Here is an 11,633-nt window from a genome sequence, read left to right as displayed (position 1 = left end):
CTACCTGCTCAGCACCAAACAGCAAACAGACACAGTTATCTGTAGACTAGCTGCTGAACATAGTGGAGCTGCAGACATCCATTATTAAAATAATGGACGTTGCCACCATGATGTCACCTGTTTTGAAGCCTCGGGTTTGGCATTTTGACTGTTACCATCTTGGTAAGTGAAGAGAAGTGACCATATTAGGACGAGAGTGTGGAGCTGAAGAGGAGATCCTCAGGGTCAGACTACAACGCACTGCTGTGGTAGCGACTTCTCAATCACACCGTAGCCACACCCTAAAGTATAACCTGCTTTATCGTCTACTTAACTCTAAATTGGACCATAATTTACAAAATTAACATCATTTTTTATTGAAGAAGACTTGAAACTAGCGATTGAGACCATAAACTCATTAGGAAAGTGTTTACTCAGGGTAGGGTCATTTTCTGAGTCGCCCCCTGGTGGCCATTAGAGAGAATGCAGGTTTAAGTCACTTCAGTATTGCCTTCACTTTTCAAACCTGTAACTATCTGCATGAGTGGAGCATTTAGCAACTAAAGAGCTAGATATTTCCCTCAGGAGATGGTAGAGAGTAAAAACAGAGCTAAAAGAGAGAATATTGGACTTTACATTCAGCAGGTGGACAGAAACATGAATGATAATGTTGATCAGTAACTGCAGGAAGTGGAAATAAGTTAAACATGGCAACTTAAAAGATGTTAAGTTGTGTTCCCTACCCCAAAAATCACTTAAAGCAGGCTTAAAGAAATGACTTTGAATTGATAGTCAAAATACTTGCAGCTGAATTTGCTGTCCATTAGTTAACTGTTGCAGCTCTGGTGAGGCTCGGGGTTGAGTTCAGGGCTCTGTGCAAGTTTTACCACACCGAAGTGGGAAAACCATCTTAAAAAACCTTCAAAAAATGATGTTTTATTAACTGGTTTTGGTATTTTATGAACTGGTCTTGCATGTGTTCACCCATTAAATACAAATCACATGTACCAACCATTCTCCAAAGCATAAAATTCTGATTGATTTCTTTAATTTCATGTGTCATAATGTCAGTATAATATGAAAATCATCTATTTCTTTAACTGTTTAGCTCCATTCATATTTTATTTTAAAAAATACTGAATAGTTTCCAGTAAAATCTTATTAACTTTTTTATGTTTTTGGCTCATAACTAACAGAAGATGGGATGTAGAAGCAGATTTTTTGTTATTTTCTAAGTTTTAATCTGTTCCTTGCTAAAGTTTTTCCCATCTTTGATCCATCTCTCATACACTGTACATGAGTGTGCATTGGTTGTATCCAGGCTGCCATCAGCTATAATGATCCTGAGGGGGGGCGATGGAGGCAAGAGTACACACACACACACACACACACACACACACACACATAGTCCTCCTGTGGGATTGCTGTAAAGATAAATTAATCATTGAAAGCCAAACTCGCTTTAGGCCTAGCCTGCCGCTTTCAAATGAATTTCTTATCAGCGACTCCTCTTCCCTCCACTGACTGTCCCTCTTTTCATGTCTTTCGGTAAATACATTTATTTTTTAGCTCTTCTGCCGTCTCGCTGGCTGGCTCGCTCAGGTATTCACAACACAACTCTCTCCCTCCCTCATCTGCCAGCTGCACAGTGTAAAATGTGCTGTACTCTTTTCTTTTTGTAAACTTGACACGTAACATACTCACACAGCTGCTGTATGAGCAAAGACAAGCCGGAGCTTCTTGTTGAATTCTCTCCTCGGTGTGTAGTGTTGCTGTGATACTGTCTCCTGTAATCTGCACTCTGTGTCTCTGAGTATAAGTAGGTTTATGGGTGAAGGTGAAAGTATAGGAGTACTGATGTAGTGTATATTTGTGTAGTGGAATAATGGAGAGGGTGTGTTTAATATTCTGGTTCTGTCTCATCCATTTTGAGCTATTGATGAGCCGGCGGTGTTCATACCCGGGCTGATCAGAGACGTTCACTGACTGCTGAACAACTCAGCCTCAAGTCCCTAAAGTTATTTATTTGATTAAATATCTTGTTCCTCTTTGTTACGCTTAATTTGACCAAACAAACTGTAACATTTCCTGCAAGTCACTAGCATCATTCCTGCAGAACAGAAGAGCAAAAACAGAGGAGAACATGTTAAAGTATGAATATAGACGGACAGCACACAAACAGAAAAACACATAAAGACATGCACAATGCTAATTAAAAGCTAAATTAACAGAAAAAAATGTCCACAAATTTAATTTTTAGAAGATAGTGTTGGTGTGTAGCAGCCATAGACTGTATATAAAATGGACGTAACATCCGTGACGTCACCCATTGGTTTGTGAACTGCTGCTTGGAAGCGAATAGTTTCGGATCTGAGCAGCGCCATCTTGAAAATTTCCAGTGCATGCTGGGAAAAATAAAAACACAGATTCTACTTATATGGGCATCAGGAGGAGCAAGAGGCGCCCTCCTGAACCTGTGAACCAATCAACCTGTCAATCACAACGTAGCCACGCCCTAATGCATACCCTGCTTTATCGTCAAATATAAAATCAGGGAGGCCAAAATGTCCCAAATGAACATCATACTGCATTGAAGAAGGCTTTAAACTAGCGATTGAGACCATAAACACATTTTGAAAACGTTTACTGAGGTTAGAAATCAAGTGAGAAGTTGGTGAATTCTCCATTGACTTGTATAGAGACGGAAGTCCTTTTGACACCAAAACGGTCGCCCCCTGGTGGCCTTTTGATAGAATGCAGTTTTAAGTTACTTCCATGTTGGCCTCATTTCAGAATGTCAGTGCTCACCTTATTTTTTATCATCAGTATGTTGTTTATTCTGTCCAACATTCATGTTGAGTTATTTAGTGATTATTTTCGCCTATAGGGGGCACTAATGAGGTTTATTGAGGTTTCTTTTTTGTTGAGAATAAGTTTGTTATTTTTCATTTTGCTCCTTGTAATTCAACAGCTCCAAAGATCACAAAGGAAAACTAATTATTTGCCCATTTATCTACATTTACATTTGTTCATTTGTCTGCAGTTCTTTATGTGCTTTTCTGTTTTCACACACACACACACACACACACACACACACACACACACACACACACACACACACACACACACACACACACACACACACACACACACACACACACACACACAGCGTGGGTCCTCCTTGAATAGACTTTTGATTGTAGTAATTGAAAGAGTCAAAACAAATTATTTGTCGTTCCTGTCAGGCTCATCAAGAGAAATCTGCTGCAACAATGGCTTTCATACAAAGTTATCCACATCCAGCGCTAATCGGACCTCCCTGCAGTCAGAGTCTTTGTCTGAGTGTTTCTCGGGTAGATGTACATGTCATGAATAAGGTTTTACAGCTACTAAGAAAGCCTCCTTCTAATATATATGTATGCAATAGTTCTGCATAAATAAGTCAATCTGGACTGTAGGCCGACAACAACAACAACAACAACACTCTGTGCAGGTGCAGGTGTATGCCTTTCAATGCATACATGCCAATTTACATTAAAGTATATAAGGATATGTATGGTGTTATATTACCTGCACGCATAGTTTAATGCACATGCACAATATACACTATACCCCTTCTCTTGCTACTAGTGTCTTTGTCCTCCCTCATGGCAGAGTTTTACAGCTCTGAACATTGATTTCTTCTCCAAAAGTTGACTCCGGCCTTGACTTTGCAAGAAAAGCCTTCATAGCAAGCTAGAACCCTGAGTTTTGACATGCAGGGAGTATTTCTTTAAACATATATTCACCTGAAATTTTGGAGCTTTGACCATGTTTAACATCTGATAAATTACAGAAAATCCCACAAAGCCTGTTAAATCCCCTTTCAAGCTCTTCCTAAATTAAAATCCTCATTTTGTAGAATGAATGGTGATTTGTGGTGGTTTAATTAAAGCACTTTCCAATCTTTCTACATTCATTAACGACTCGTCAACCCCAGCAGATAAACAACATTAAACACATTCTGTGCACAAATCTGAACCGACTGCACCATCAAATAAAATAACCATGATGCTGAGTGAGCTGCGTGTCAGTCAGGCTGGATGAAACATTACTGCATCAAGAGGCAACTCTGCAGCTTTGACTCTGAGTATTATTACAATATCAAAGAAATAAATCTCTTCGGATTTAGTTGAGAGCTTGTGTTTGTTCTCATTACGCTGTGAGACGTTTATTAATTTGTGTGCTCGGAGTCCGGTGTGAGTTCTGCATTTTGCTGAGTGCTTTTTAACGAGCTCTGGGTGTAAACGCAGGCAGTTTCTTTATTAAAACCGACTGTTTACGATGTTTTGTTCCCTTTAGCTTAAACTGCAAAAAAAATAGGGTTATTACTGACGCATTTATGAACATATTTTATGTCAAAATGTGTTAGCAGCCTATTATATTTTCACAATGTCTGTCATTTATGAAACCTTTTATGAGCCTTTGTTTGCACACAAGACGTTTGACTTTCAAAGAGCATTTTTATATACGTTCACTTTTATTTTGTGGACAACATTATAACAGATTTAAAATAACAGAATATCACAAGAGGTATCATACGTCTCCTTTAGTAGGTTGCTTTATTGCATGTTGGCATAATTTCACTAGAATTTGTTTTTTAATGGTGCCATAAATAATTGAAATGATGGATGATACAACAAAAATAAAACCCAAGTGGTCTTATTAGCCTTTAAGAACAATAGCAGCAGAGTTACTGTGTGTGTGTGTGTGTGTGTGTGTGTGTGTGTGTGTGTGTGTGTGTGTGTGTGTGTGTGTGTGTGTGTGTGTGTGTGTGTGTGTGTGTGTGTGTGTGTGTGTGTGTGTGTGTCTTTTCTATTGTTTTGAAATGTTTAGGCTGATTGATAATGTGCTGTCTGAATGCAGCGGTGGTGCAGAGGTAAAGTCAGGTTTCTTCTTCAGTGGTGGATTTATTATCTCATTGAGAGGGCTCGCAAGACTGTGTGTGTGTGTGTGTGTGTGTGTGTGTTAGTGTGTGTGTGTGTGTGTGTGTGTGTGTGTGTGTGTGTGTGTGTGTGTGTTAGTGTTTGTATGTGTTTAATAGGATGCATGTCCTTCAGTGTGTGTATGAATGTTTTCCTGTTTGTGTACATCACATCGGAGGCTTGTATCTTGCAGTATGTTCTTAATACGTGTGTGTGTGTGTGTGTGTGCACCTGTGTGTGTGTGTGTGCTTTACCCCTGCAGCTATACTCACCTGTCAGTCTGCCAGCTCACGTTAGTTCCTCGCTGCTCACTCTGATCCTCCTCGATGCCGCTGCTGCTGCTGCAGCTGCTGCCAAGTCAGAGCTCAGAGTCGACTCTTTTTTTTTTCCCCCTTCAAAGAACAACGCAGTGTAATCTTTGACAGCCCTTGAGGAAAGTGTATTGCTGCAACTGAAAGCTGCACTAATCAATACCTCCTCTAATAGCAATCGATCAAATGACAGTATGTAATGTGAAAGGTGTCCTTTATCGCTTGTAAAACCCACTATTGCTGTTTTATGCAAATAGATGCTAAAGAAGAGATAAATGTTCTAAGGAGTGAAGAAGCTTATTTTAGAACAATCACTAATATATTATTATTATATTTTATTTGAGGCGTCATTTTTGAGGCAATAATGTTTTGTTTCTATGACTTTAAATTCATTCCAAAGACATTATTATTATATTTCTTCTCTTTCCAGCCGTGGTTGCTTGTTAATTGATCAAATTGATTGATAGAACATTATGCTGCTGACTGAACGCTGCTTCTCCAGGTTTCATTTAGACAGAAACTGGACTTCTATGGCTAACTATTGGTCACTAACATTAATTAATATCAAAATGTTAATCATGATTTATTTGAAAGATGTCTACAGCGTCACTTTTGGTTGTTAAATCGTCCTCTCTGCCCAACTAAGACTCACTTCAACCTCAACTTTTCAAGACTCATTTCCATCCATCAAGTGTGTGTGTGTGTGTGTGTGTGTGTGTGTGTGTGTGTGTGTGTGTGTGTGTGTGTGTGTGTGTGTGTGTGTGTTTGCGTTCTGAATGCCCTGTACTGTCCCAAGCTGTGCCTGAGGCGTACCACCCTGGTCCAGGTTCCCTCCTAATAAATAGTGAATGCAGTTGTCAGGCCTTATCAGAGACAGCAGCAGGGAGACAGGTGAGGAAGATGAGCGGGGGTGGAGGAGTTAGGATCGGCTGGTCAAGCCAAAAGTGGAAAAGTAGTAATTGGTTCTAGTTGATCCACTTCATCGACTTGAACACACAGTCAGGTAAAAACTCTAAAAGCCAGAAAGCAACTGAAGAGTCCCACAATGAGTCCCAGAGGATAGACTGATACCACATATCGAGCAGGTGGTTGATTCTTGGACTCAGCAGTTGATGTCGCCCTCTGATAAGATTACGCTTTTTAAAAATGTATTCATCTTTTACACTTGAAGTCAGCTTCAGCAGTGGAAAATGCTTGTTTTACTTATCCAAATCTGTCTTTAGGTATCACACTAGACACCAAACATTGCATTGCATTGTGTTAGATTTAGATTCACAACCTCTTTAACTGCAGCTCTTTTTTTTTTTATTCAGGAAAGATAATCTAACACTTATCTGAAACTAAAAGCATCCCACTCACAGTATTTGTGTGACAGCTCCAACAGCTTGACCAGGCGGGGAAGTAACTTAAAACTGCATTCTATCAAAAGGCCACCAGGGGGCGACCGTTTTGGTGTCAAAAGGACTTCCGTCTCTATACAAGTCAATGGAGAATTCACCAACTTCTCACTTGATTTCTAACCTCAGTAAACGTTTTCAAAATGTGTTTATGGTCTCAATCGCTAGTTTAAAGCCTTCTTCAATGCAGTATGATGTTCATTTGGGACATTTTGGCCTCCCTGATTTAACTTTAAATCAAAGAGTGATTGCGTTGATTGACCGTGAGCAAGTCCATTCAAACAGTCATATTTTTTAGCATGCCACCTGACTGCTCATTTCCCCCCATATGCTCCAGCTGCACCCTTCATCAAATTCAAAACCCTGACGTTCACTTACTAAAACAGCTCCCACCTACCTGAACTTCCTCATTCAGGTGTACGCTTCCTCTTGCTCACTACACTCTGCCAAGGATATATATGTAGTTTCAGTCACCAAAGAAACATTTGTGTTGGGAGCTCTGACTGATATTCAGCACAGCATCTTTACTGATCGTCACCTTTAAATCTGAATATACACATATTGGGCCAGATGCAAGAACATGTTTGTTTTTTTTCTTCTTAAATTTGTCATACTTCGTGAGGTGGAATTTACAAGAGGGATTCACCAAACACTCATATCACCATGAAATAGTTGTAAATGACGTCCGGCAGGTTGTAGAGAACCTCCATTCATGAAAATGGCACTGTCAAATACTGTACACGTCATCATAATGAGCTCATGTGCGGAGATACACATCAAAGCGGTCTTTAAAGTTTCTCAGTTATGATTGATGTGGTTCAACATGAACGAAATTCGACACACAGATCATCTTGGTAGCATTATATAGGAGGAGATACAAATCAAAGTGTTTTTTGAGGTTTCTCAGTTATGATTGATGTGGTTCAACATGAACACAATTTTCTGACAAAGTTTAAAACAGTTTGGATAATTTTACTTATTTATTTTAATTATGTACTTCTGTTTTTCACTCATACAGTCCTTATGGGTCACAAAGCTTTTAGAGTTCAGAGTATCCAACTCTTCATAATTTATACCTAAATGATATGTTAGTTAGCTTTTATTGTTGTTTATGCAGTTAAATCTACTCTATATTCCAACTAATGATGGTATAATGTGTGTCCAGCCTCAGTCTGTGGATCTATCTGTCTGTTAACTTCCTGCATGTTCCACTCTCGCCTCTCAGACAAGAATCATAATAAAAATAAAGTTTGAGTTTGTTTTTTATCAAAATGCAGGCCCCTAACAATAATGATGAGGTGACAGAGGCAGTAAGTACAACATGTACTAAACATTTCTTCACCTGGAAATATAGTCATGAGAAAGTTTCACCCTGCAAAGTGGGGGGAGGGGCTGTAAAAGACGGAAAGATGTCAAGTGGTTGTGGTTTATGAAAAATGCACATATTCAACAGGAAGAGAGAGAGCTGAGGTCAAACGTGTGACAGAAACTTTATCAAGTTCAAGTCTCACATGATTTGAGTTGCATTTACCATGCAGGTGTTGAACAGTTGCACTGCTGAGAAGGCATGAAAAGAAATAATCATTAAACATATGTGTATAATTGACATTTTTATGTGAACAATTTGTAAAAGCGCACAGATGAGCAGCTTTTATTGAGCTGTGACAGCGACACACAGTATGAGCACAGATCTGAAGAATAAAAGATTCACTAACTTTGTTTTTCACTGGATGGAACAGAGGACGATGCGTCTGGGGACAGTGGGCTTGGTGAGACTTACTGTGACTTGGGCGCAATATTTGCACACAGCAACAGATCTGATGATGAACAGGTTTTTACACACTGTATTAAATATGTATAGTTACTGTGTTCTTGACATGACTGCTGTTGAGGGAACATGGTCAGAGACTTCAGGGTCTCCCTCTGATGTGACTGCAGCTCCAGAAGTCATAACTGCTGAACTACAGCCTTTTATATACTCTCTCATGTTTCGTTCATTCAGTTGTTCGTTCAGTGAGCAGCATCTGTGATTCGGGGGTTTTGGTGGTTGTGTCTGAAGTGTTTTGGGGCCACAAACAGAATCTTGTTTAGGGCCACCAAAGTCCTAGGGCCGGCCCTGACCTCAGTGGTACTAATATGAGACCTAATAACGAAAGTATAATGAGAGGTCAAAGCCAGCTGTCTAAAAATATGACTTGTGGAAAATAACATGGATGTGGATATTTAGTAGCCTGGGTAAACACATGCCCTCATTCGAGCGACATTCCGTGTGCGATATGAAATAATCATTAAACATATGTGTATAATTGACATTTTTATTTGAACAAAGGATCAGATGAGGACTGTACATGTGATGTGAAAGGGGTTGCATGTAGTGATGAATCCACAGTATATTATTATCAGACTCTGCAGTTCCCCTCAGCTCCAATCAGCCTTTTACACAGTTTGAACTCATTGTTTTGGTTTGACACATTTAGAGACTTACTGGCAGGGACGGAGTATATTTAAACCTAAATGAAGTGTTTGTTGCTTATGCAGTTAAATCTCTATATTACAACAAATGATGGTATCATTTGTGTCCAGCCTGTGGATTTATCTAACTTATTCAACTTCCTGCATGTTCCACTCTCGCCTCTCAGATAAGAATCATAATGAAAATAAAGTTTGAATGTGTTTTTACAGTAAATGTAGGCCCCTAACAATAATGATGAGGTGTCAGAGGCTGTAAGTGCAAAGTGTAAGAAACATTTCTTCATGTGTGGTAAACACCTGCAAATATATGAGTCATTAGAAAGTATCACTCTGCAAAGTGAGTCAGATCTTTCTCTGCACATTATCAGCATTAGTTATGTGGTTTTCACAGTGTGCTATAGTTCAGCCTTTGACCTATCAAGGATGAGATGTAGGCATGAAGAATGGATTAACTTTTAACTTTGTGCTTCTATAACAGTAGTAATAACTAAGTTAAAGAAGGTTTATGTTGCTGAAGCAGAAGGAAGCACATCTCCCACCATACATGAGAATTATGGTTGCTTTTCTACTTGTTTGTCTTTTTGGAGGTTTGATGCTCTGTGACTGTGCTTACGTTACGCTTACTGTAACTGAATTTGAGAGCTGTGCAAAACTGAGAGGTGACACGAAGTTGTGGTTTGTGAAAGATGCACATAAACTTTTCATTGTATGTTTTAAAAAAAAATTGCATGTCATGTTTTTATCTGGTTGTCATGTTTTTATCTTTTTCAAGCACAAATGGAGTGGTGCCTGTTATCTCATTATATGTAATATATAATGACAATAAAGCTGTCTAAAGATGCCTAGAGTGAGGACACTCAATGGTGCAGCAGTAGAAAGACACCAGCAGCTGTTGGGACAAGTTGATTTTTCGGAGAGTTCTCAGGACATACAGTCTTTGTTGTGGGTTTCTTTTTTTACGAGGCAATATGTGTTGTATATTCATTCATATGAGGTCCTGTGAGATGTCTGTACCCAAGAAACTGAAACTAGAGACTCCACCTCCTCTCCATTTATGTTCATGTTATTTCTCCTGAAATCAATTCTCAGCTCTTTGGTTTTTTGGGTGTACAGAGCAAAGTTGTTTTAAGCACAGCAGTCTGTCAGCCTCTGAACCCTCTCTCTATTGAGAGACTCCTCTCCCCCAGTGATCAGTCCCACGACTGTTGCGTTGTCTGCAAACTTAACAATGGTATTTGTATTATGAGATGGTAAACTGCCATATTGGGACAGAGAGTACAGAAAAGGGCACAAGACATAGCCCTGTGGGTCTCCTGAGCAGAATGAGAGATTGGAGGAGCAGTGAGGACCCATCCTGAATAATTGTGACTGGTTTCTTAAAAGGTCCAGTATCCACAGGCAGATGTTATGATGGAGGCCTAGGTCAGACATCTTGTGGAACAGTCTGCTGGGGATGATTGTGTAAAATGCAGTAATCCACAAAAAACAGTCGTGCATATGCTCCTTGTTGTTCCAGGTGGTGCAGCACAGTTTGAAGGGCAATGGAGACGGCATCATCCGTTGACCTGTTGGTTCTGTAAGCATACTGGTGAGGGTCCAGAGTAGGAGGGAGAGCATCCTTGATGTATTTGATGATGAATCTCTCCAGGCACTTCATGTTTATTGGTGTTAAAGCCACTGGCCTGTGGTTGTTGAGGCAGGTTATTACTGTTACAGCGAACTGAGGGACCCATGCACAGGACACCAAGACGGGGGTAAGATTTGAAGAGTTTATTTACAAAAATGCATGTGTGAGGATGGGGTAAGTGAAGTCAGGCAGTGATTGAATCCAGTGAAGATACAGATGGGTGGATAGTGGAGATCTTCTCTGGTCACTGGCAGACAGTATGGCATGCAAATGATCCAGGGCACAAGGAAGGAGAAGTAAGTCAATGTGTCAAATAACATGAACACAAGAAATTAATTTGGCCAAGAGATACAATACAACTGTGGCAAGTACAACAATCTGGCGATCAGTGGTTGAAGATCCCGGGTATATACACACTGCAGCTTGATGAGTAGATGAGGAGCAGGTGAGTATGATTGACTGGGACTGGAGTGTAACGCAGGCGAATGGAGGCGGAAGTCAGCAACCAGAGAGAGAAGGATCCGCCCACAACAGCAGCCTGACACATAAGAGAGACTGACAAGGACACAGAAACATTGGGGAAGAGGAAACACAAGAACACACTAGGAAATGTGAGATGTGGACGGAGCAACCATGACAATTACAGACTGCTTGGGAACTGGCACTACAGTGGATGTCTTTAGGCAGGTGGGGAAAGTGCAGTGAGATAGGGAAAGAATGAAGATATTCGTAAATACCTTTGTTAATTCCACACCACAGTCTCTGAGGACCCATCCTGGGATGCCATCCAGGCCACGTGCGTGTGATGTCCACAGTCTGTATGATGAGGCAGCTGGCGTCTATGGCTGGAGCAGTGGTCATGACAGTCCTTGTGCTGTCCCCC

Source organism: Scomber scombrus, unplaced genomic scaffold (assembly GCF_963691925.1).
Source record: "Scomber scombrus unplaced genomic scaffold, fScoSco1.1 SCAFFOLD_67, whole genome shotgun sequence".
Classification (NCBI taxonomy): Eukaryota; Metazoa; Chordata; class Actinopteri; order Scombriformes; family Scombridae; genus Scomber; species Scomber scombrus.
Note: the sequence above shows the minus strand (reverse complement) of the source record.